Source organism: Bubalus bubalis, chromosome 4 (genome assembly GCF_019923935.1).
Source record: "Bubalus bubalis isolate 160015118507 breed Murrah chromosome 4, NDDB_SH_1, whole genome shotgun sequence".
NCBI classification, from domain to species: Eukaryota; Metazoa; Chordata; class Mammalia; order Artiodactyla; family Bovidae; genus Bubalus; species Bubalus bubalis.
Window position 1 is genome coordinate 34,249,209 of NC_059160.1, and position 26,699 is coordinate 34,275,907.

General features: G+C 39.8%; 1 protein-coding gene across 14 annotated transcripts in view; it reads right to left on the reverse strand.

The window, feature by feature from the left end:
• The window catches only part of SOX5 (SRY-box transcription factor 5), a 1,156,954-nt gene that overhangs the window by 986,566 nt on the left and 143,689 nt on the right, over window positions 1–26,699 (reverse strand). For all 14 annotated transcript variants that reach the window (XM_045165614.1, XM_045165607.1, XM_045165602.1 and 11 more), the window contains one exon: window positions 5,365–5,445. The gene's annotated coding sequence lies outside the window, so the exon portion shown is untranslated. The remainder of the gene's footprint in view (window positions 1–5,364; window positions 5,446–26,699) is intronic.

Sequence of the window (26,699 nt, forward strand, 5' to 3'; positions counted from 1 at the left end):
ATGAGATGGCTGGATGGCATCACTGACTCGATGGACATGAGTCTGAGTGAACTCCGGGAGTTGGTGATGGATAGGGAGGCCTGGCGTGCTGCGATTCATGGGGTCACAAAGAGTCAGACACGACTGAGCCACTGAACTGAACTGAACTGAATGCTAGCATCATAGAATGAGTTTGGAAGTGTTCCCTATGATTTTGTTTTATGGATCAGTTAGTATAGAATTAGTATCACTGTGACATTTAAAAGTAGGTCATTGCATATATAATTAGTTATGCAAAGATGAGGTCATTAGTCTGGGCCCTAATCCCATATAGGATCTTCCTAACCCAGGGATCAAATCCAGGTCTCTTGCATTGCAGGTGGATTCTTTACCAGCTGAGCCACCAGAGAAGTACAAATAATTAATTTAGTCAGTAAGTTGTGCCCAACTCTTATGACCCCATGGACTGTAGCATGCCAGGCTCTTCTGTCCATGGGATTTACCAAGCAAGAATACTATAGTGGGTGCCATTTCCTTCTCCAGGGGATATTCCCTACCCAGGGAATGAACCTAGGTCTCCTGCATTGCAGGCAAATTCTTTACCAACTGAGCCACCAGGGAAGCCCAATCCTATATAACTGGTTTTATACAGCTAAACTAAACTATAGCAGCTAGCTTCCTCAAATGTTAAATCCTTAATATAAAGGATGCAGTGCCATTATATGGATTTAAACCCACAACACAGATATTCAAAAAAGGGTAGGCAATATTTTTTATCACACAGGATGTAACATTTGAGGTATTTCATTTCCTTGAATCTTACTTCTTTCTCCATTCAGTCAGACAAGTTGCTAAATTATTGGCAAGAACTGGGAGATTGAGATTGACATATATATATATATATATATATATATATATATATATATACACATATATACACACACACACACACACACTACTATTTCACACAATGTATAAAATAGAAAACTAATGAGAACCTACTGTATAGCAATAAAACTCTACTCAATGCTCTATCTTGATCTAAAGGAGAAGGATATCTAAAAAGGAGGGGATATATATATATATGTACAGCTGATTTACTCTGCTGTACAGCAGAAACTAACACAGCATTGTAAAGCAACTATATTCTAATAAAAAGTTTTTTTAAAAAAAAGAAAATAAAATTGTTGGCAGAGGAGGGAAGCATGGGGGATATAGCAGTGTCAATTATTGATTTTTGAGTTTCAAAAGTCTAAGACTGAGAAATTAGAATGACTCTCATGCATTGAAAATAGACTTAAAAGAGATCCCCCTATTTACTGAGCTAAAATCATATTTACATACTTTTGAGTGGAAGATAAGGTAGTCAAGCCATGTACAGATATTAGTGAATCTCGAAGCAAGCTGCCACTGGGGTGGCTAAACCTTTACCCGCCCCCCCCCCCACCACTCTCACTCTTCCTGCTGCTGCCTAGTTGCTTCAGTTGTGTCTAATTCTGTGGGACCATACGGACTGCAGCCCACCAGGCTCCTCTGTCCGTGGGATTCTCTAGGCAAGAGTACTAGAGTGGCTTGCATGTCCTCCTGGAGGGGATCTTCCTGACCCAGTGATCGAACCTGGGTCTTCTGCATTGCAGGTAGAGTCTTTACCACTGAGCCACCAGGGAAGCCCCTAACTCTTCCTCAGATCAGATCAGATCAGTCGCTCAGTCATGTCCGACTCTTTGCGACCCTATGAATCGCAGCACGCCAGGCCTCCCTGTCTATCACCAACTCCCAGAGTTCACTCAGACTCATGTCCATCGTGTCAGTGATGCCATCCAGCCATCTCATCCTCTGTCTTCCCCTTCTCCTCCTGCCCCCAATCCCTCCCAGCATCAGAGTCTTTTCCAATGAGTCAACTCTTCACATGAGGTGGCTAAAGTACTGGAGTTTCAGCTTTAGCATCATTCCTTCCAAAGAAATCCTACGGCTGATCTCCTTCAGAATGGACTGGTTGCATCTCCCTGCAGTCCAAGGGACTCTCAAGAGTCTTCTCCAACACCACAGTTCAAAAGCATCAATTCTTTGGCGCTCAGCCTTCTTCACAGTCCAACTCTCACATCCATACATGACCACAGGAAAAACCATAGCCTTGACTAGACGAACCTTTGTTAGCAAAGTAATGTCTCTGCTTTTCAATATGCTATCTAGGTTGGTCATAACTTTCCTTCCAAGGAGTAAGTGTCTTTTAATTTCATGGCTGCAGTCACCATCTGTAGTGATTTTGGAGCCCAGAAAAATAAAGTCTGACACTGTTTCCACTGTTTCCCCATCTATTTCCCATGAACTGATGGGACCAGATGCCATGATCTTTGTTTTCTGAATGTTGAGCTTTAAGCCAACTTTTTCACTTTCCACTTTCACACCTTCATCAAGAGGCTTTTTAGTTCCTCTTCACTTTCTGCCATAAGGGTGGTGTCATCTGCATATTTGAGGTTATTGATATTTCAATCTTGATTCCAGCTTGTGTTTCTTCCAGTCCAGCATTTCTCATGATGTACTCTGCATATGAGTTAAATAAGCAGGGTGACAATATACAGCCTTGACGAACTCCTTTTCCTATTTGGAACCAGTCTGTTGTTCCATGTCCAGTTCTAACTGTTGCTTCCTGATCTGCATACAGATTTCTCAAGAGGCAGATCAGGTGGTCTGGTATTCCCATCTCTTTCAGAATTTTCCACACTTTATTGTGATCCACACAGTCAAAGGCTTTGGCATACTCAATAAAGCAGAAATAGATGTTTTTCTGGAACTCTCTTGCTTTTTCTATGATCCAGCGGATGTTGGCAATTTAATCTCTGGTTCTTCTGCCTTTTCTAAAACCCGCTTGAACATCAGGAAGTTCACGGTTCACATATTGCTAAAGCCTGGCTTGGAGAATTTTGAGCATTACCTTACTAGCGTGTGAGATGAGTGCAATTGTGCAGTAGTTTGAGCATTCTTTCGCATTGCCTTTCTTAGGGATTGGAATGAAAACTGACCTTTTCCAGTCCTGTGGCCACTGCTGAGTTTTCCAAACTTGCTGGCATACTGAGTGCAGCACTTTCACAACATCATCTTTCAGGACCTGGAACAGCTCAACTGGAATTCCATCACCTCCACTAGCTTTGTTCGTACTGATGCTTTCTAAGGCCCACTTGACTTCACATTCCAGGATGTCTGGCTCTAGGTCAGTGATCACACCTAGTGGAGCTTAAATGATCAGATGTTAAACTAGGAGATTCAATTAAGGCACCTTCATTGAACAGGCATGAAATTCCAAAGAAAAGGGCTAGACCAAAACCAAAATTTTTTTTAAAGTCCTAAGAACTGGCTGCATGTGTACTAAGTCATTTCAGTCATGTCCAACTCTTTGCAACCCTATGGACTGCTAGGCTCCTCTGTTCATGGGATTTCCCAGGCAAGAACACTGAAACGGGTTGCCACTCCTCCAGGGGATCTTCTGAGATCTCTTTTGTCTCCTGCATTGGCAGGCAAGTTCTTTAACACTGGGAAGAACAGGTTGGATGGCTCTAAAACCCAACAAGACAACATAAAGGATCAAAAGAAGAGAGGTGAGGAGAAGCATTATGGAATGGTTCTTGGATTGAGCGGCTTCCCCGTGACAAGCCCCACCTCACTGAAGCAGGTGGGCTAGAAGGGGCTATTTTCTCTCTCAGGTCTTTAGGGAGGCCTCAAAAGAACAGTTTAGATAGCATGGATGTGCCCCCTGGAGCTTAGGAAACCTGACATATTGCAGCCTGGCTCCCACCTTGGGAATCTCGAGGACAAGGAGGAGGTAAGGAACAGCTCAGTAATTTGAGAAGTACCCTTCAGCCCTGGGAAGTTCACGAGATGTGTGTTTTCGTGATGTAGGTGTGGGCCAAGGGTGGCAGAGCCAGCCTGAAGCCCAAGATGGCCGCCTGGAAGTATTCTTTATACACTCAACATGAGCTCATGTGGGCTGGACTAGCTGAAAACCAGGAGGTGAGTAGGGATTGGACAGCTACAGGAGAATCCCTGTCCAAGCCAGGAGAGTTGAAGACAAATGGGCCAGCAGGGGAGCCACCAAAGTCCCCCCAAAGTAGCCAAATGACTCTCAGTTTTAAACATCTGCCAGGCCCTGAAAGCTGCAGCCAGGTTAACATCGTACCTGTTCACATAAAAAACATCGCTAAGCCACTCATTTCCTTTTCTTTCCCTTGTTTCAATCCCTTAGGATTTAGCCATAGCAGCCAGCAAATGGGGGAGGAGGTGACAGATAGAGAAAGAAAACAGCACACCCTCTCCCTCTGCAAGAGCCCAATCCAAATATGGACCTCAGAGAGGGGATGAGAGATGATTTGATATTAAATGAACTTGCAAGCTACTATTATAGCCTGAGATCGGACCACTCTAATTTCTGAATGTAGACAATGTTTGTGATTTAAAGTGTAGATAGAAATTTTTTAAATCTAGGAGTAATCTTACTAGGTATGGAGCCTACTTGAGGCCTAAATTTCATCCAAAGGCAAGAGAATATCCACTTCCCTTTTCCCAGTGCATTTTAAAGAAACAACAGGAAAAAAAAATGTAAATTGTGTTTAGATTGATTTCCTAAGTTGCGCTGTTCAAAATATTTTAACAGTGTTGTTCAGTTGCTCAAAGTCATGTCCATCTCTTTGCAAGTGCATGGACAGCAGCACGCCAGCCTTCCCTGTCCTTCACTATCTCTTAGAGTTTGCTCAAACTCATATCCATTGAGTCAATGATGCCATCCAACCATCTCATACTCTGTTGCCCCCCTTCTCCTCCTGCCCTCAATCTTTGCTAAATATGATGGTAGAAAATAATGGCAGATGGAATGGGTTTTCTTTTTTGGATGAGGTCTGGATCTTTGAAATGACTAAGTGATATATCGCAGGTGGACCTGAGCAGGTCTGCCAAGGACTGACTGGAGTAGCATGACCAGGAGCAACAGAACAAGGCCCAGGGGCTTCACAGTGTCATGCAAGGAGCACAGAGCTCTATGCCACCCCAGAGACTTTCTTCTGGTTCAGCAGCAGCACACCCTCATGCATCCAGGGAGTATCTGGAAGAAGCCAAGAGAAGGAAAGGAAAAGATCCTCAAAGGAAGATCAAGGTGTGCCTCAGCAGTGGCTCATGAGTGCTGATGAAGGATAAGAGGACAACCATGACTCGTGGAGAGATGATGGCCTAGGAACACATATGTCACCCCTCACCTTCAAAATCTTACCTAGAATTAGGAGGCAACCTCAAATTGCTTCCACGTGGCCAGACGAAGGGTTAATATATAATTTAGATCTAACTGTAGAAAATAAAACAAGTTACATTCCTTGCACACTCAGTTGTGTAGACACATACCTGCCACGCGTGGTGAAGCTTGTCCAACACTTCTAAGGATCCTCTTGAAGTGTGTCTTGACACCGTGGATGATTAAGAAGCCTACAAGAGAATCAGAGCTAAGTCACTTAGAGGCAGTTTCTTGGGGTGAGGAGGCTGACTCTTCATTTTTGCTGTTTGGGGAAATGCCAGTGGATGGTGTTCAACTGAGCCCGACAGACTACACAACATCCACTACTACAGAACTCTTAAATTCCATCTAGAACATTATAGAACCACCAGCAGAAGGAAAACAAATAGAATGAACCAGCTTGTTTGATCTGATTTAGAAAATCAAATGTTCCAAATCCCAGGAGAAAACATAGGAAAGGGGAGGTAAAATGGGGAACTTGAGGTTTCTATCCTAAAAACTCTGGAATTTTTAAAAGCATCAAGTCCATTTCTAATGAGAAAATGAAAGTAGCTCAGTCGTGTCTGACTCTGAGACTCCATGGACCGTAGCCTGCCAGGCTCCCCTGTCCATGGAATTCTCCAAGCCAGAATACTGGAGTAGGTAGTCATTCCCTTCTCCAGGGGATCTTCCCAACCCAGGGATCAAACCCAGGTTTCCTGCATTGCAGGTGGATTCTTGACCATCTGAACCACCAGGGAAGCCCAAGAGTACTGGAATGAGTAGCCTATCCCTTCTCCAGGGGATCTTCCCAAGCCAGGACTCAAACTGGGGTCTCCTGCATTGCAGGTAGATTCTTTACTAGCTGAGCTATCTGGGAAGCCCGTTTCTAATGAGAGAAGAAACATAAATCCAAGCAAGGGAATAGATTGTGGTAGGGGGTCCTGTTTTAGAGACAGTGTTCAAGGGAAAAGTCGCTCTGCTAAGGTAACATTTGTGCAGAGACCAGGACAAAGTGAGCAACTGGACAGAGGCACTTTCCATGCTGTGGGGACAGCTAGAACAAAGGCGCTGTGGTAAGAGCCCAGGAACAGCAAAGAGGCCACTGTGCCTGCAGTGGGATATGTCCAGGAAAGACAAGCAGGACATGAAGGAAGTAGGAAAGGGCCAAGCAAAGGCTTTGAATTTTAATCTAGAAGCCATTAGAAGGCTGTCTTTTTCTTTAATCAAATATTATGACGTGACACCACTGTGTATTTGCATGCATTTCTCAGAAATAATAGAGAGAAATCCCCTCTATCTTTTACCCTGTTTCCCTCAAGGGTAACATCTTACAAAGCTAGTCCAATACCAAAACTGAGAGATTGGCATGGGTAGAGTTAAGATACAGAATATTTCCATCACCAGAAGAGTCCCTAAGATTGTCTTTTTATAGCCCTCCTATCCCACCTCCTTCTTAAACCCTGGAAACCACTAGTGGACAATTTCTATAGTTTTGTCATTTCAAAATTATCATACAAATGAAATCATACACAAATCTCCAGTGATTCATCCAGGTTGGGTATCAATACTTTGTTCAGTTATATTGCTCAGTAGTGTTCCATGGTCCAGATCATTTAACCGTTCACCCACTGAAAGCCACTCCAGTATTACGCTATTTCTAGTTTGGTGTTATATAAGCAAAGCTACTATAAACATGGGCACCCAGGCTTTTGTATGAGTAGAAGTTTTCCTTTCTCTGAGATAAATGCAAGAGCAACCGCTGGATTCTATGGTCATTATAAGTTAAGTTTTCTTTAAAAACCTGTCAAAACTGTTCTGTAAAACGTTCTATAGCATTTTACATTCCATCAGCCATACATGAGTGAGCTGGTTTCTGCAATCCTTGCCAACATTTGCATTGTCACTATTTCTTATTTCAGCCATTCTGATGTTCTCTAATGATTAATGATGTTGAACATCTTTTCATGTGCTTAGATGCTAGCTGTATATATCCTTTCCCATGAAATGTTCCTTCATGTCTTTGGTCTATTTTCTGATTGGATTGTTTCATTTTTTTTTTTTTTTATTGAAGGGTTTTGAAAGATTATATTCTTAATACTAATCCTTACTACAAGTCTAAATATATAGTCTGAAACTACTTTCTCACAGACTGTAGCTTATCATATTCTTAACAGGGTATTTCACAAGAGTCCAGTTTTCTGATTGGATTGTTTCATTTATTTTATTGGTTTTGAAAGATTATATTCTTAATACTAATCCTTACTACAAGTCTAAATATATAGTCTGAAGCCACTTTCTCCCAGCCTGTAGCTTATCACATTATTAACAGGGTATTTCACAGAGCCCAAACTTTTTAATTTTGGTAAGTTGAATTTATCAATTTTTCATTTTATGAATCATGGTTTTGATGCAAAGTCTAAAAATGCTCTGCCTTGCCCTGGATCCTGAAGATGTTCCAATTTTTTTCATAAAAATTTTATTTTTAAGTTTTATCAATACATTTAAGTTCTTGATATATTTTGAGTTAATTTTTGTATAAGCCTAAGACAGGTGACCCGCTCCAGTGTTCTTGCCTCAAGAAACCCAGGGATGGGGGAACCTGGTGGGCTGCCGTCTATGGGGTCGCACAGAGTTGGACACGACTGTAGCGACTTAGCAGCAGCAGCAGCAGCAGCAAGACAGGTGAAGTTTCATTTTTTGCTTATGGATGCTCAACAGCTTCAGTACCATTTGTGGAGAAGGCTATGCTTCCTCCACCGAACTGGTTTTGCACCTTTGTCAAACATGAGTTTATATTTGTGTGGGCCAATTTCTGGGCTCTCTGTTCTATTTCATTGTTGTACACACGTATCCATCTGCCAAACTCTCATAGTCTTGATTACTATAGCTGTATGATAAATCTTGAAATTGAGTAGATTAATTCATCCCACTCTATTCTTCTATTTAAAAATTCTTATAACTATTCTGATTTCTTTGCCTTTCCATAAAATTTTTAGAAAAATCTGATCTACAAAAAAAAAATTGTGCTGAAATATTGATGCAAACTGTGTTAAACCTGTACATCAGTTCAAAGAGAATTGATATGTTTGTTATGGTGAGTCTTCTAATCCATTAACATGGTATATACCTATTTATTTATATTTTCAATCAGTACTGTATGGCTTTTAGCATATAGTCCTACACATGTTCTGTTAGATTTATAACTAAATATTTAAATTTTTGAGTAATTATAAATGGTATTGTATTTTTAATTTTGGTGCCCAGTTGTTCCTTGTTATTATACAGGAATATAGTTGATTTTTGTATACTTATATCCTACTACCTTGCTGAACTCACCTATTAGTTTTGAAAGGTTTGTTTTTGTTGTTTTTTCTAAAGTCCCCTAGGGTATTCTACATAAACAATCATTTCACCTGAAAATAGGGACAATTTTATTTCTGATTCCATTCTGATCTCTATGATTTTAACTTCCTTCCCTTATCTTTTTGTACTGGCTGGAAGTTCTAGCAATATATTAAGTAAAATTGGTGAGTGCAAACATTCTTGACCTTGTTCCTTATCTGAGGAGAAACAATTCAGTCTTTCATCATTAAGGGTAATGTTAGTTATAGAATTTATGCAATCTTTTTCAGATGCTTGGTGTCAAGGTGAAGTTCTCTGTTCTCATTTTTCTGAGAATGTTTATCATAAATGGTTGATTTTGTCAAATGCTTTTTTCTGCATGAATGGATAGGATCATATGGTGTTTCTTCTTTAGCCTGTTAACAAGGTGAATTGCAAGTACTGAACCAACCTTGATCCCTGGAATAAATCCTACTCAGTCATGGAATGTATATATTGCTGAATTCTATTTGTTACATATACTGCTGAATTCTATTTGTTAATATTTTATTAAGGATCCTTATGTCCATGTTCATGAAGAATATTATCTCTAGTTTTCTTTTTTGTTCTATCTTTATCAGGTTTTGGTATCTCGGTAATACCTAGGCTATTGTTCACCTTTTATAGAAAATTCATTTGAGAGAGATGAAATTAACTTGTACAAGGTTATGAGAGAGTCAGTGACAAAGTTGAGCATAGTGCTAAGGTCTGATAACACTGAACTCCAAAACCAGGAATAAAAATATTAAATTTTTATCTGTAGTATATCAACAGTCTGCTTAAGAATGAAGTTATGTTTCATTTCCTTAAGGAAAGCAAATTCAGAACATGGCAGATGGAATATCATCACTCATCTACATTGGAATTTAACCAAGACTCCGGTTTAAATGTACCCAAATGTAGCAGTGTGCCAGAAGTAGCAACTGATAGCAAATAAATGGCCCAACCATACATATTATTGCAGGCACTGGTCCACAAGAAGTTCCCAACATGAAATTGTAAGAGCTAGCATGTCCTTTTCCATTGTGTACCAGTGAGTTTTCCCCATCTAACCAGACTATCACAGAGGAACAAATCTGAAGGACACTGACATATTTTCCACATTATGCAGTTTTTGTTCACTTCAGATGTAAAAACACTTGAGTATGTACAAAAGGGGCAGTCCTCAATTCCCAAAATATTTTTTATACTCCCTGATTCATTTTAAAAAAGATCAAACCTCTAGTTTGTAGTTCTCAGTGACAGGTTTCCTCTTTTAGTCACGAAAGCTTCTATGATCCAAACTTTGGAAAAAATTCTTTCTCTACATCTCCCATTTATATTCACAGTTAGATACTATAATTAAATAATAGAGTTTTGCTTACTTGGGCTCAAATCCATTAATTTTTTTTTCTTATTTTTACTCATCTCTTTCCTCTGAAATGTCTCCCAGTATTATTATTATCCTTGAGCACACAAATACACAGATGTGTGAATCTATAATGAGGTCTTCCTATTTTTTCTAGGATAGATTTTGCTTTATTAAATGTCTAAATTGTCTCCACTTAGATACTATCTAAATAGGAACAAATATCCTATCCTACTGAGAAAAAAAGTCATCTTTTAACTGCTGACCTCCTAGCCAAGTATATGTATTATGTTTACACCAGGGAAAAACTTTGTTCACAAGCTGACTTGGGTTCCTTGACCTGATGCCAGCAAAGGATGAACGTGCTAATGGTCTGCACCAAAGTGAGAATTCAAATGCCCTTCCATTCAAGCCCAGTGGACTGGCCAAATGATAAAGCACCATTCAGCATCTTACACAGACAGGCACCTGCCCTCCTCTCATGTGCTGAGGAGCAGGACAAGAAGATGTGAAGGTCCTGAACGCTCCAAGAGGGAAGGATGTGAATTAGATAGTAAAGGTAAGTTATACAGCTGCCACTGCGTCCAGCTCTAACCAGACAGAACTTGTTTTCACAAGAGGAGACGAAGCTTGCAGAATTCGTATTCACATGTCCAATGCTGTGCTCTCGCCACATGCCTACGAAACTCCCTTGTCAACAGAGCTTTTACCCTTGCCTTTCTCTCCTTTTCAGGATTCCTACTCCAAATCCCCAGCACACTTAGAGCAATGACCTCAGAGACATTGCTATAGCTGATGCAAATTATATTCCTTTGTTTACCTCCTGGAGTTGGGGTGGGAAAGGGAGAGAAGTGTAAAAGCTCCAAAGGGGCAGCTAAAACCAAACCAGCTGAAGAAAGCTGTGGCTTCACATTTTTCACTAGTTTGCTGTGTCAATGCCCCTTGCTAATTTAGAATAGCCTTTGTGATGTTTCACATGAAAATGTTAAAAGGTAAACCCCTATGCTGATGGTCTTGGACTGATAGTGAAGTAATACTTTTACCAGTGAAAAATCAGTGGGTGAGCAGACAACCTATAAATACATTGTTCATTGTTAACAGGCCACATTTCTACATAAGAGGACTTACTTTCCTTTCCAGCCAGAGTACAGCAAAGATCAAATATATACACTATAAAATAACTGACATCTAGTGTGGATAACACATAAGATTGTAATACGTTTTACGGCACAAATTATTCCTGATTAGAAGCAAAATCCTGAAAATACACTAAATTCTAAATTTTGAAAACAGAGTAATCCCAAATCATCCCCTCTACAGATATATTAACGACTGAATGGATAAAGACATAAAGACTACATACCAAGCTTTGGATTAGGCTGGTAAACTGTGTCTCATCCTCTACCTCTGCCCACAGACTGAAAGCGCAGTGTGAACACAGTGTTCAGGCCACCTCTACAAATAAGGTGAAACTCCTGGTTCTTACATTAGTGTCATAGACAATTCACCCCATCTCTGAGGACTCAGTCAAACTAACTATATATTGTTGAGTAATATCTGTAATGAACTTTGTTACAGGATGGGGGGAAAAAACAAAGTCATTAAAACATATTAATAAAGAAGCTGTGATCTAACTACTTCAAAGTCAGAAAAGTCATTAGCAGAGAAAGAAGTAAAACAAGGAATGCATTCCAGAATGTTAGGGAAGGAGTTGTTACAACAAAACATGCATTTGTGTGTCAATATGTAACACAGTAAATAGCACCTAAAATACCAAAACGTCAAAAATGATAGAAAACTCATCTTAGACACTGGAAATTCTTGGATCAGAAGGAAATGAACAGGAAGAGTTAGAGTCAAATGGTGGGTGGTCTCTCCTAGAAACTGAGAGGACAGGAAGAACCTGAAGAGCAGGGTCGGCTGGCAGGCCTAAGCAAGAACAGGGCAGGCACTGGATTGTGGAAGGAGTCAGAGATAACAGGGCCGCACACTTTGATTTCAGGAGCTCAAGAATCAGGGCTTCAGCATCCACAGCTCAGTTTGTCCTGGCAGAGTCTCCCCAGGTTGACCAAGGGTCTTTCTGTTGACAGATCTTGGATTAGTCCATGTAACATACTCATGAATCTCCAGGTTCTACCCAGCTACCTCCCCAGGCAATGGAAGGAGATTTCAGCGCCCATTGTGCTTTTCGTCTGCAAATTTCTCCCCAGCGACAACATCTACAATTTCTTTGTCAGGTGTGCTGTCTCTGGAGCCACAAAAATCTATGAAAGTATTCAAATGCAGAGATCTGGGTGAAAAAAATATACATATGGTGCCCGAAACACAACCTTAGGAAAGCAAATCCAGTTACTCAACTAGCGTGTAATAACTTCAGATGATGGTTCATTTCCCGACTTGGTAAAAAAGATGAGATCCTATGAAGCACTGAGTATCTGCAAAGGACTGCTCCTGAAGATACATAAAATAAGGTCTGCATAGAGGAAGCTATTTTTATTGTAATCACTGATACTCAAACACAGTTTAATAAAAATTACGACAATATAGAAAAGGGAGATTACCAGCATAAACTCTGACATTTATGCTGAGTTGAATCTCTCTATGTAGGTGATCTTGGACAAGCTACTTCATCTCTAAGCCCAGGTCTTATCTGGAATTTAGAAAAAATATTAGCACTTACCAGAGTCATTGTCTACTCAACATCTCACTGAAAAAACCATGCTGCTCCTATTCTCAGGCTTCATGGTTCAAATAGGTTTGGCCCACACCTCACTGTGCTGCATTTTAGGGATGACTGTTCAGGCCTGAGCAATCACTGACCACTTCTGAAAAGCCAAGGGGTTCCCCATCACCCCAACAATGACCAGAACACATTCTCTATCTCCCTTTCCTTCTCTCTCCGCCTCTTGTTCACTTATGTGCAGTCTCTCCCTCTCTTTCCTCCTCTCCCTCTCTCCCACCCCGCCTCTCTCCATTTCTCTTGTTTTCTGTGACTGACTTTACTGAGGACTATTTACACCGAATAATGTTACACAAGAGGAAAGCATTGCTAAGACTTGAGATGATAGAGCAAGATGAATGCCTGGAGATACCCTGAGAGTTTAAAGATCATTTCCTGTTAGAGTACTAATATACTCCCTTTCTTACTTCAACTAAGATAGTTCTTTGTTTAACCTACTACATGGAGTTTTTCAATATGTATATGAGGAAGAAATGAGATAATGACCATAAACACGTATTACTGTGTTGGGCATACAGCAAATGCTTAATAAATGTGAGCTATTTTTATGTCCAGAATGAGAGATTCTTAAACTTGCTTTTCTAAGATGACCACACGAAAAGAAACAATTTTCACGGGACTCATTAAGATATCAAGGGTTTCTATTTTCAAAAAGGTCATAATCAATAATAAAAGATGTTAATAATAGCTCAAAGACATAGAAGAAGTCTCCAAAGACAGCAGATGACTTGACCTGAATAGAAAATACTTCAAGTATTCAGAGGAAAGAGAAAAATGAACCTCAGGCTGGCCCGGTTGCCAAAAGGCATCACAGACATAGTATTGAGCTGGGTTTTGAGGAGCAGGAAAGATCTGAAAAGTTGGAGGGAAGAACAGACAATATTCTAGCCATGAGTCTAGAAAAATTTGGGTGATGATGCTAGAGCCCAGGACACTCTTTGACCTATAACACAGGGCTTGAGAGGAAGGAAGGAAGAAGCCATCAAGGGAAGCTTAATAAAAAAACCCAACGCAGATGACAGTTCTTAAGGGCAAGTTTAATCATATTTCAAAAACATTGCTTTTCACTGAACTCACTGGAGGTAAAAAGGTATAACATTAGGTTGCTCATGCAATTCACACTCATTTAAAAAATCAGTGCAATTTTTAGAAAGATTTTTACAACCAAATCACACCTCTTTGGATATATCATATTGATTTTTTTCTCCAACTGTAATTGCTCATTATTTTACTCACATTCTACAGCAAAAAAAAAAAAGAACATACAAATGAAAAAATAAGCCCTAAGGCATAATATAACAGATATTGTCATTTTCTCCTCAATATCCCTTCCTTAGCATGTTAGAGCTGTGCAGTTTGAGGAAGTGAGCCCGACTTCTGCAGTAGGTCCTATTAAATTTAAGGGAACCATGGTTAATCCCATCCTCTTTGCCAGAGATGGCTTGGTGAACCCACACCTATGCTGCTGCTGCTGCTAAGTCGCTTCAGTCGTATCCAACTCTGTGCGACCCCAGAAACGGCAGCCCACCAGGCTCCCCCATCCCTGGGATTCTCCAGGCAAGAATACTGGAGTGGGTTGCCATTTCCTTCTCCACACCTATACTAACCTATGAATGGCATTCTCCTGGAATGATGGTTTGAATATAGGAATGGACATATGACACAACATGAGACAATGAAACATAAGTGAGATTTGCTTCTGGGAAAACATTTCCTCAGTTTTATGAGAGAACCCTTAAAAGAGATGGTCTCTTTTCTCAACCTCGACGGGTGTCAGAGCTGGAACTGCAGATGCAACCTGCTTTCAATTTAAGAATAAATCTGACATACAGGGGAGGGCAGAGCTCAGGGAACTCCAGAGATAAGATGCTGAAAGCACAGGACAAGTTCAACCCAATTATCTGCCCTACCTCTAATGTCTGACTATGTGAGATACCATGTTTCTCATTATTAAATCTGGTTGGGCTTTTAAAAAAAATACCATCCTAATTTCTTTAAACATACTTCCAATGACATGAGTATCTTTGCAAATGGCTATGATCCAACAGGGCTTCCCAGGTGGTACTAGTAGTAAAGAACCCACCTGCCAATGCAGGAGATGTAAGAGAGGTGGGTTCAGTCCTTAGGTTGGGAAGATCCCCTGGAGAAGGAAATGGCAACCCACTCCAGTATTCTTGCCTGGAGAATCCCACGGACAGAGGAGCCTGGCAGGCTACAGTCCATGGGGTCACAAGGAGTCAGACACAACTGAAGTGACTTAGCACACAAAGATGCATGCATGCACACATGATCCAATGCTTCACCTCATTTCATGGCTCTCTGGTTAGTCTTAGAGCCTCTAGAAGACCTGAAAGAGCAGAATCAGGACAGGTAAACAGGAAGAGGGGAGGTTCTATATGTATCTGTAAGCACTAGTTGAGGTGCTCCATTTCAGATGGCAGAACACCATCCTCTGAAATAACGGAGTAGTTAGTTGTCAGAGTTACACAGATTGGTCCAGGCATTCTTGTCAAAAGAGGGCCCAACAAAACTGAACATAAGCAAGGTTCTGATAAACAAAAAAACTTTAGATCTTACAGCTCCACCCTTCCTCTTTCCTCCTACACAGCTGCTAAGAGTAGGGGCATTTTATTCCCTGGTCATATTAGGAAAAAGAGTTCCGTATGGATGATGCACAGCCTAAAAAGGGGTTTCTGAGCAAGCAAATGTTATAAAATCTGTAACATTCTACATTTCGCTGCCAAACAGTACTGTGGGGTGCAGAATCCCAGGACTACAATTAACTGTTGAAGCCAAATACGACATGGGCATATTAGCTCAGTAAAATGATGATGTTTGCTCCCTAATTTTTTTCACTCCCTCATTTAAAAAAATCATTTTAAATGTTAACCTCAGAAATACATAAGTAATATAATGTATATGACAACTTCTGAGGAAATTAGAGTAGCAGATAAACACTGATAAATGGCCATCAAGATGAAGCAGTTAAGCTAAAAAAAAAAAAAAAAATGAAAAGCAGAACTCAGTGTGTAAGAGGCTGTAAAAACAGTCACTTGTAACAGATTTGATCCCCTCGAGCCAAAGAACCAAACACGAGTACAAACTGTGAAAGAAGACTCTTCCCACAGTATTAAGCCAAAGAAATAATAAGATCAGAATGATTTTTAATGTATACAATGCGACTGATAGCTAGAAAGCGATACTCATCCATGGTTGAAACACGGTTCTCTAAAAATATTAGTAAAACTTCTGATGGACTTCACATATGTTAAAACAACTTTAAATGTATTTTTAACGTGAAATTTGAGAACCCCAAAAATAATAAATACTTCAGCACTAGAGGTGAAAATTCTAAGCACATAAACTAGCACTGTCTGTTTAGGCTTAAATAATGACCAAATCAATAGAAATGAACATACGAACATACCTAGTGCTCAAAACACAAGACTGCTTAGAGAAATAGATGGGGGCAGGATACGTACAAAATTTAGAACATCTTGACATACCATATAGAAAAGAAGCTAACAAAGATGACAACAGTTATGTCAAAAGTACTCAGAAGCCAGTTTGAAGAGGTTTGCATTGGTCAAAGATGAGACAATTTGAGCTCAGAAAGTATAAGAACTGCAACTGATTAAGCCCATCAATATGCTTAAATTCTTGAGTTCACAGTGATACTTAAAAGGAATTACTTGGTTATATTCTAAGGATGACAGAAAGTTGTTCTACCTAAGTGGTAAAATATTCCCCACCTTCAGATGAAATGCATTTCTGTTCTCTTCTTGTTTGATACCCCCCAAAAGCTAAATAAGATACAAACTTTTGTTACTGTTGTTAAAAATCTATTAGCTCCAAATATTTGACTTTGTTTGGGTTTCCCAGGTAGAGCAGCGGTAAAGAATCTGCCTGCCAACCCAGGAGACACAAGAGACCAGGCTTGATCTCTAGGTCGAGAAGATCCCTTGGAGTAGGAAATGGCAATCCACTCCAGCATTCTTGCCTGGAAAATCCCATGGACAGAGGAGCCTGAAGAGCAACAGTGCATGAGATCGCACAGAGTCCAACACAACTGAGCACGCATGCATTTTGCTTTGTTTATAAAGATAATGGGGCATTCATTATACTAAAATATTCTCTCTTTTCTCTGTAGATCCTATCAAAATGAGTAGACAAATGTACTGCTTCTAATATTTCTTTCTTTTCTGCAAATCAAATAACCCCATTTCCAACATGGGAGACTGTTGGCTACATTTTATGCCACCAATCCTCATCAAACCTGGACAAAGGGCATTCTTCTACAAGGTTTATCATTATTGCAGGTTGGTCACAGCTACAAATTTAAAAGCTCACTGTAAGCCTATCTGTAAAGGTTGACTGCATGCAGACCTTAGTCAAGGTAACATCTGTTCTATCGAACCCAAGAATAGGTCCACGGAAGTCTAGACAAATAGGTGCAACAGTGAGTAGGAGGAAGATGTTTACTGCTTTTAATGAAAATTATTCATTACACTCCTTGCTGAGGTTTCTTCACCCACACATCACAAGTGGCACGTCAAATTTCAAAGGTATTCTCAGAAAGTGGTCTATATAAATAATGGATATGATCAGAGTACTAGTTTTGATCAATATTTGGTTGTCCTCTGTACTTTCCATCCCAGTGACATAAGGAATGGCCAGATGATTAGTTCTAGCAGAGAAATATGAGAAGGGATGTTTGTCGTTCTGGAATAAAGTATTTAATTGCCAGTGTATCAACTTCTCAGCCCTTTCTTCTTTGACTTGGGAGTTCATGGAAACAGATGTATATAAAAATGCTATAAAATTGAAATTTCAACAGCTGGCCACAGGACTGGAAAAGGTCAGTTTTCATTCCAATCCCAAAGAAAGGCAATGCCAAAGAATGCTCAAACTACCGCACAATTGCACTCATCTCACACGCTAGTAAAGTAATGCTCAAAATTCTCCCAGCCAGGCTTCAGCAATATGTGAACCGTTAACTTCCTGATGTGCAAGCTGGTTTTAGAAAAGGCAGAGGAACCAGAGATCAAATTGCCAACATCCGCTGGATCATGGAAAAAGCAAGAGAGTTCCAGAAAAACATCTATTTCTGCTTTATTGAGTATGCCAAAGCCTTTGACTGTGTGGATCACAATAAACTGTGGAAAATTCTGAAAGAGATGGGAATACCAGACCACCTGATCCGCCTCTTGAGAAATCTGTATGCAGGTCAGGAAGCCACAGTTAGAACTGGACATGGAACAACAGACTGGTTCCAAATAGGAAAAGGAGTATGTCAAGGCTGTATATTGTCACCCTGCTTATTTAACTCATATGCAGAGTACATCATGAGAAATGCTGGACTGGAAGAAACACAAGCTGGAATCAAGATTGCCAGAAGAAATATCAATAACCTCAGATATGCAGATGACACCACCCTTATGGCAGAAAGTGAAGAGGAACTCAAAAGCCTCTTGATGAAAGTGAAAGTGGAGAGTGAAAAGTTGGCTTAAAGCTCAACATTCAGAAAACGAAGATCATGGCATCCAGTCCCATCACTTCATGGGAAATAGATGGGAAAACAGTGGAAACAGTATCAGACTTTATTTTGGGGGGCTCCAAAATCACTGCAGATGGTGACTGCAGCCATGAAATTAAAAGACGCTTACTCCTTGGAAGGAAAGTTATGACCAACCTAGATAGCATATTCAAAAGCAGAGACATTACTTTGCCAACAAAGGTTCGTCTAGTCAAGGCTATGGTTTTTCTTGTGGTCATGTATGGATGTGAGAGTTGGACTGTGAAGAAGGCTGAGCGCCGAAGAATTGATGCTTTTGAACTGTGGTGTTGGAGAAGACTCTTGAGAGTTGGTTGGACTGCAAGGAGATCCAACCAGTCCATTCTGAAGGAGATCAGTCCTGGGATTTCTTTGGAGGGAATGATGCTAAAGCTGAAACTCCAGTACTTTGGCCACCTCATGTGAAGAGTTGACTCATTAGAAAAGACTCTGATGCTGGGAGGGTTTGGGGGCAAGAGGAAAAAGGGACAACAGAGGATGAGATGGCTGGATGGCATCACCAACTCGATGGACGTGAGTTTGAGTGAACTCCGGGTGTTGGTGATGGACAGGGAGGCCTGGTGTGCTGTGATTCATGGGGTCACAGAGTTGGACACAACAGAGCAACTGAACTGAACTGAAGCCAGTCTATGGTGTAAAACTGACCTGCAGAATCACCTATAATCACAACAGATCTTGTAAATGAGATTTTAGGATTGTTTATAACAGCAGCATAACTTATTCTAACCTAAACGATGTGCTAGAATACTGCATTTTCCCCAAATATCCTTCTCACAGACATCTAATAAAAATTACCCACATGCATCAATTTACTGAAGCCAACCAAAGTAGCTAAATTCTAAAAATGTAAGGATTTAGAATTGATATTTTCAGGACTGTGACTTGTTCGCAAATATTATCTATATTTTATGAATTTATTCTAAGATTTCTCTACTAAACAGAGAATGGCACGAATATAATGTGCAGCAGCCATTCTGAGCCAAGTTCTGCCTTAAGAAGTACAGAAGAACATAAGGTAAAGAGCAGTGGCTGGTGACACTTTATAAAGTCACTCAAGTCTCGACTGATTCTGAAATAAACTGATAAGGCCTATATTTTCTTGACCTCCTAATTCTTGGAACCAAAAGCACTTGGTAAATGAAATTTTTCTTTCATGATTTCCTCAAATCTACTTGCTCTGATTAATCTAGTATATACTACCAAAGAGCACTGAAATGACAAAAGGTTCATTGTGAGATTTCAGCAAGACTCAATCCAAGACTTTAGTTTGATGTTTTCCCTAGGTAGGACTACTAGAGAAATTTTAAAGTGCAATTTTGTATCCTTCCATATTCAGAGAGCATTTCGTATAACAAGCAGGGTGTAAAACTCATGCAACATTTCCAGGAAATACAATCATCCTTTACCCAAAGCCTCAGCAATCAACAGTCTGCAATCCCATTCCCTGTTGAACATCCAGGTATTTACTTGGGTCATGAACCAAAATGGCAAAGGCCCAGATATTTCTATTCAAATATTTCTACTGATGGATGTCACAGGAGCGTAACTGGACGCAGTGGTGGCAGCAGTGGACACATCATTGATTTGAGGACGGCTGAGACTAATGGACTCGTTCTTCAGCAGTAAGGGTGTCCTAGGAGGTCTGTCCGCCCAAAATGACCTGGTGGCTTTTGAGAGCCCCCGGTACCACCCGACACTGCACAATAATAGAGCGGTGCGGAGAGTGGAGATAAGGGCTCCAGCACAAACCTTTGCCAGGAAATTTCACAACATTTCACTTTTAAAAAAAGACAGTGGGTAATAATTTTATAGCTTAATTATTCCCTTGGGCTCCACAAAGAGCTAAAAAATATATATTTATATAAGATCAACAGCCACCAATCCGCTACCTGTGGCACGTAAAAAATATTAGAGTGGAATTCCAGGAGCACAGAGTATGAGCATCTCCAAATTGTTGAGAAAAGGACCTTCAGTCTAAGAATTGACAGCACAGCTTTAAGAACAGATAAAGGACTGCCTCAAGGATCTGTCTTGCTTCCTTACTTTTTTTAAAGTAATACCTTCATTTGCATAGTAATAACCCAATTATGGTAAGATTAGGTGACAGGAATCTCATTATTGCTATTTCCACAAAACAGTCAATATTCTATTCAATATCTTTTAATGTTACACACCTTAAAACATAATTATTTCAATATACCCTCATTCATCTTTAATGTAATTTTCTTTTTTTAAAAACCTTGCCATAATTGTTGGTTTCTATGGAATATATTAGTGTTTAAACAAGCACTTTTCCCCTCAGGCTGCTAAGAGAACAAGCAAAAGCAACCAATAGCTTGGGGATATTTCTGCCATTCCTCCCTGCCTCCCACCCCAACCAAAAGTACATCCACCAAAAGACCAAAGACCAAAACACTGCTACTGAAAACCTACTATAACAACCTCGGCACTCTTTCCAACATTATACTTTCCCCTTCCTCTCTTTCACTTCAGGCTCCACAAAAGATGCTTCCATAATGAATTTTGGTCTTAAAGCTACTTTGAAAGTGTTAGCAAATACATTCTGTTAAATTTCAATATAATCTGGGCTCTTTACTTTGTGTTTTTTTAATTTTCCAGACCACATTGTCATACATCAAAAAAAAAAAAAAAAAAAAAAAAACCTCCCACATCCGAGACAGCTGACATACTGGGCCAACCATCTGCCTGGCATAGGTTTACCTGCCATAGGCTTTTAGTTTCAATTACAAGATAATCAGTACACTAAGTGGCTGGTTACTAGATTAACGGTGGGAACAAAGCAAGGGAAATAGAGGAGAAAGAGATAGGACTGTCTACATTAAGAGACTACAGAGCCATGTATGCTATTACTTCAAAATAATATCAAAATTAATGTAGAGTGAAAATAGCAGTTAGATTTTGTCAAGAGAGGAAATCATATCAAAGGGCTATGGTTTGGAATCTGGAGTTAATGCTCCTTGACTAGTGGCCCTGCCGACTACACATTCTTGAGGATGTTAATCTGTCTGTACTTTGTGAATGAGCACTCGTTATTCATGAGTGTAACAATTAATTTGTAGAAAGAAGTACTTTATTCTTTAGTGGATACCAACCAAGTTTTCTCAAGAGATAAACTTCAGCCACTATGAATATGATTCATTGGTAGGTTTTACATGTTCTGATGCACAGAAGCTCAACAGGCTGACATGCTCCTGAGAGCTCACCTAACCACAGCCTCACCACCGCACATCCACACCAGCAAACCACACCCTGCTCTTCTCATTCTCAATCTCTGAATGAAACAGCAAAGCTGGCCAAACACCCTTCTGCATGCTTAATGAATTTCAGGGGACACTAACTATGCATTTGATCATTTATTTTACAAGAATGGGGAAACCACCATTTTTTAAAAGGAGTTTGGCTGCTGTAGACCACTTTTCTCCCCAAAGAGAAACTGTAAAAGCAAATTTCTGATTTAGTAGGGCTTTACTGGAATAAGGATGTGTGGCTGATCTCTTTCAAGTCGCTGAACTGCTCCTCCGAAACTACTCATACCAACAAGGACATGAGTCAGACATTGACTACAACCCCCACACCCGCTTCCTCAGAGAAGAGTAAATTCAGGGCACATTTTGAGTCAAGATCACCAGTCTTGGTTTGTGGCTAAGGTAGAACCAGAATTCAGGTCTCCACACTGCCATCCCAGATCCCTCTCCATGTCTTCTCCCATGTTATTTACACACCAGACTTCATGGGAAGAAAGGCAGCTACACTGCATTGACTGAATGCAGTTGTGTCTCTCTCTCAGTAAGGAGCACCACCCACAGATGGTCAATCAAAAACACCACAGAGCAGTAACTGAAGTCAGCATTATATATGGGGTATCAGACAATGGACTGTTTTTTATTAAATGTCAGAACTTCCATTTACCTTTGAAAAGCTGAGGTCTAAAAGATATAGAAAATTGCTCCAGATCACAAAATAATCAGTACCAGAGTCAGGAGCCAGACCAATCAAAACCAGGTCCGTCTTTAAAAGAAAGCATGTAAGTTGCTGTCCTAAAAAGTTTACACGTACAATCTACTTTGCTTTTGGGCCAGACTTTCATGACTTTGTCGTTACTGACTACTCCAGACACCCTCTCGTGGTGCAGAAAGACTGTACAGGGTGAAGGTGGCCACAGACCATTCAATCTCAAGCCACCCTAGCTTTGGGCATGTTCCCTTTTTCTGTAATGTCTCCCCCTATTCTATTGCCATTATCCTCATTATTTATTTACTAAAATGTTATTCATGCCTCAGGGCTTCCCAGAGCCTGCTTGCCAATGCAGCAGACTTAAAAAGGACGCAGGTTCCATCCCTGGGTCAGGAAGATCCCCTGCAGGAGGGCATAGCAACCCAATCCAGTATTCTTGCCTGAGAAATCCCATGGACAGAGGAGGTTGGTGGGCTACAGTCCATAGGGTTGCAAGGAGTCAGACACAACTGAAGCAACTTAGCACGCACGCATGCACATTCATGCCTCAAAATCCTGATAAGCTCAGCTGTGAAGCCTTGTCCTACCCCCCAACACCTTCCAAGAGAGCTAACCTTCCTCTCCTCTGCGACTTCTGAACATTTAAAAGCTATATTCATTTACTGAATGTCATTTTTGTTGATGTGCCCTCTCCCTTGAGGAAGGTTCCTTGAGGACATTTATTAATTTAGATTGGTATCCATAATACCTATTAGCAATATACCTGAAATGGAGGTGTTGTTTTACAAATATTCAACTAAAGATTAATTATTAAACTAAAGATACTTGTCAAAATTCACTTATAGCAACTATCACATTCTATCCTGCATAGTAAATTCTTAGGTATGCTCTTTCTATACAAGAAATAGTTCATATCTTTTTCCTTTCACCACACCAAGAGCACCTTACATATTATATCAGGTGTTCCAGAAATGTTTGTAGATTTGAATTCCTTACAGGGTGAAAAAATGGAGTCGGGGGAGGGCAAATAGGTGAAATCTTACAGACTGCTTTAAACCTAGTTGAGGATAATAGCAAAATTTTCCCTTCCTGAGTCACCTTCAAAGCATGAGGTTTTATTAATATCATGAGATGGTGTAGAATAAGTACATTTAGTTAAAAATCCGATGACTGAGTCCATGGCAAAAGTGATACTTTTTGTGAGGATTAATTGAGTGCAATCTTTTATCTGTTTCTATTCAGCATATGTACTATGTATCTGCTATGCATCCAAGGACAGCTGCCATTCTATTTACAGCATTATCTAAAAATGGTAACATTAAATCCATCTTCCATCTCTTTGAGATCTTTTTCAACCACAGAATCATCTCAGATGTTCTGCTTTTAGAGCAAAATATATGAGGTGTGAATGTGTATAACAGTAAAAGACTAACAGGCAGAAATCCACGATGGTGGAATTATCCACAGGGGCTTGATAAAACTCCTCCTTTTCCTATCTCAAGACAAGTGAGGGCAAGGAAACTAGAAAACATCAGGGAGCAAATTTAAAAGTAGAAACCTCTGCCCTTACACCCCTATCAGGAGTCAAGGAGCCTAAATATTGATTTTTTTCAGGGCTTTGCTACTATAGGGATTTTGAACATAGGCTGAAAAACAAACAGCAGAGGTGTGTGCTAATAAACATTCCAAATACCACAGTGCATTCCAGACTTTTTTGAGAAAGTTAATCTTTCAGCTACTGTGAAGGGGAAAAAAGCTGTTACAATGCTAATTATTTATTGTAACTCTCCACATCACACATCTCAACACAAATCCTCTTGTTAATTTCACCGACAGTGATTCTCAAAGGAGGCACATACCTGGTTCTACATAGGAACATATAGTACTGACCGTCCTGACCAATCTGAACAACTTGGAAAACGTTTAATTCTTTTAATTTCTCTTTTACTGAAAATGAAAAAACATAAACTGTTCTGTCATTTCCCAGCTTCAGGTCCATTTTCAGAATCAGCGTGGCAACTCTACATGACAGGACAGGAGGCTGTCCTTTAATGATAGGGATCAAGTAGTTTTGACAAAAAAGTAAAAGTTCATTTAAATTCTTCCTTTAAAAATTTAAGAGCTTCCCTGATGGCTCAGAAGGTTAAGAATCTGCCTGCAAAGCAGGAGATCCAGGTTTGATCCCTGAGTTGGGAAGATCGCCCAGAGAAGGTATTCTTCCCTGGAGAATTCCATGGACAGAGGAGCCTGGTGGGCTACAGTCCATGGGGTTGCAAAGAGTTAGATACGACTGAGCAACTGACACCTAAGAAGTTAATTTGCTCATAATGCCACTGGTCTGATGAGTATGGAAGTCCTCATTCTAAACATATCTTGCAATGTGGAAGCAGTATGGTGAACTGGTTAATAGTGTACAGGTGGAGCCAGATTGCTTGGGTTCAAATACTTATGCTACCATCTACGAGCTGTGTGACTTTGGACAAGATTAGTAACTTTCTGTGCCTTACTTGTGTGGTTCTGAGGAATAAAGTCAGCACACATAAACAGTACAATGCTGGAACAGTACATGCCATGTAGCACAAAATCAAAAGTTGTTAACTTATTTTTATTATTAGAATCACACTCAAAACTCAAAGATAAATTAACTGGTGTCGACACTTCTCAGTAGGGATGGGGTAGAAGAGATGCACACAAGAGCTTCCATAAAAGAAATCACAATGATTGATTTGCTAGGTGTTGCTTTCTCATCTAGCTATTCTCTTGGAACAAAAAATATATGTATCTGAACATGGGCACCAATCTCTCCATTTCAAAATCTGAGTCTTTATAAAAAGGCATGTTTTGTAGATCATCCAGTGTGTTCTTTAACAATGTCTGAGGCAGGTAAATATACAAATGCTTCTCTGTCAGTCAACTTCTAATTTTTTTTTTTAATTAAACAAGCAAAAAAAATGCTAAAGGATCATCAAAATAAATTCCAGTGCACATGTTCCATATATATGTTCACAGTTTGACAAATGACAACTCAATAAAGAAGACCAGTGTGGTAATGAGACATATACCCTGTACCTGCCATTGGCATTTTCACTTATTCCACACGTTAGGTCAGGTGAAATTGAAATGACTAGTTATCAAATTTTCACTGACATGAAATTCAAAAATTTTTTTTATAAAAACCAACATTATTCCCAAAAGCCAAATCCACAACACCATTTTTTACCATGTGTTTTACTCTAAAATTTACATTATCATCATTCATCAAATCATTTTCAGAAATCTTGGAGAAGCAATTCAAGTATACATCAATAGTCTATTTGAAACACGGTCTAAAAGTTAAACAATTGAATGTGGAAAATACACATTATGCCTCTTTTAAAAAAATCTGATGAATAATTTCTGCAAGACACCCAAATCATCAAATCATTCCTGTTATTAATCTTAGGTGTTTTCTGACTGGCAGGGCTTCCAGAGTCTGTCTCTAAAGAACCATAAAGCTTTCAAAATACAGTTACCCACACTTTTATTACCAGTAAGACAAAAAGGTATGTTTTCAAAAACTAGTATAAAAATTTAACCATAACAAGATTATATTTAAGGAAATTCTAAAAATATGTATATAATATTTATGTGTGTATTCAAGATGTAAAATTCATTAAACCTAAGAGTATCAATAAAATTAAAATGATTATTCACCCTATGAGGTAAAGCAAAAAAATTATATATATATATATATAATCAGCTATGGGCAGGAGGAGAAGGGAACGACAGAGGAAGAGATGGCTGGATGGCATCACTGACTCGATGGACGTGAGTCTCAGTGAACTCCAGGAGTTGGTGACGGACAGGGAGGTCTAGCGTGCTGCGATTCATGGGGTCGCAAAGAGTGGGACACGACTGAGCGACTGATCTGATCTGATCTGATACAAACATACGGGCTTCCCTGGTGGCTCAGACGGTAAAGAATTCACCTGCAATGTGGGGGACCTGGTTCGATCCCTGGGCTGGAAAGATCCCCTGAGGAAGGCATGGCTACCCACTCCAGTATTCTTACCTGGAGAAGCCCCATGGACAGAGGAGCCTGGCAGGCCACATACAGTCCATGGGGTCGCAAAGAGTTGGATACGACTGAGCGACTAAGCACAAATACATACAGTTATGACCCCCTGCTGAGGAAAACAACAGTGCTTCATCACGAGGACCCCAGTCCTAGGAGTTAAGAGACCATTTTCTGACTTTATTGTATTCTCCTTGTTGATGCATTATCAACTACATTTCCAAGACACAAATTTTTATTTGGATTATAGAAGCCAATCTTGCATATAACTTATTTTCAAGGACCATTCACAAAATAAACTTTGTAAATCTTACTTCCTTTGTCAGCCATCAGTAGGAACTTTACAATTTATGTGAAGATATTGGACAAGATGGTAGCATCTTGATTCTG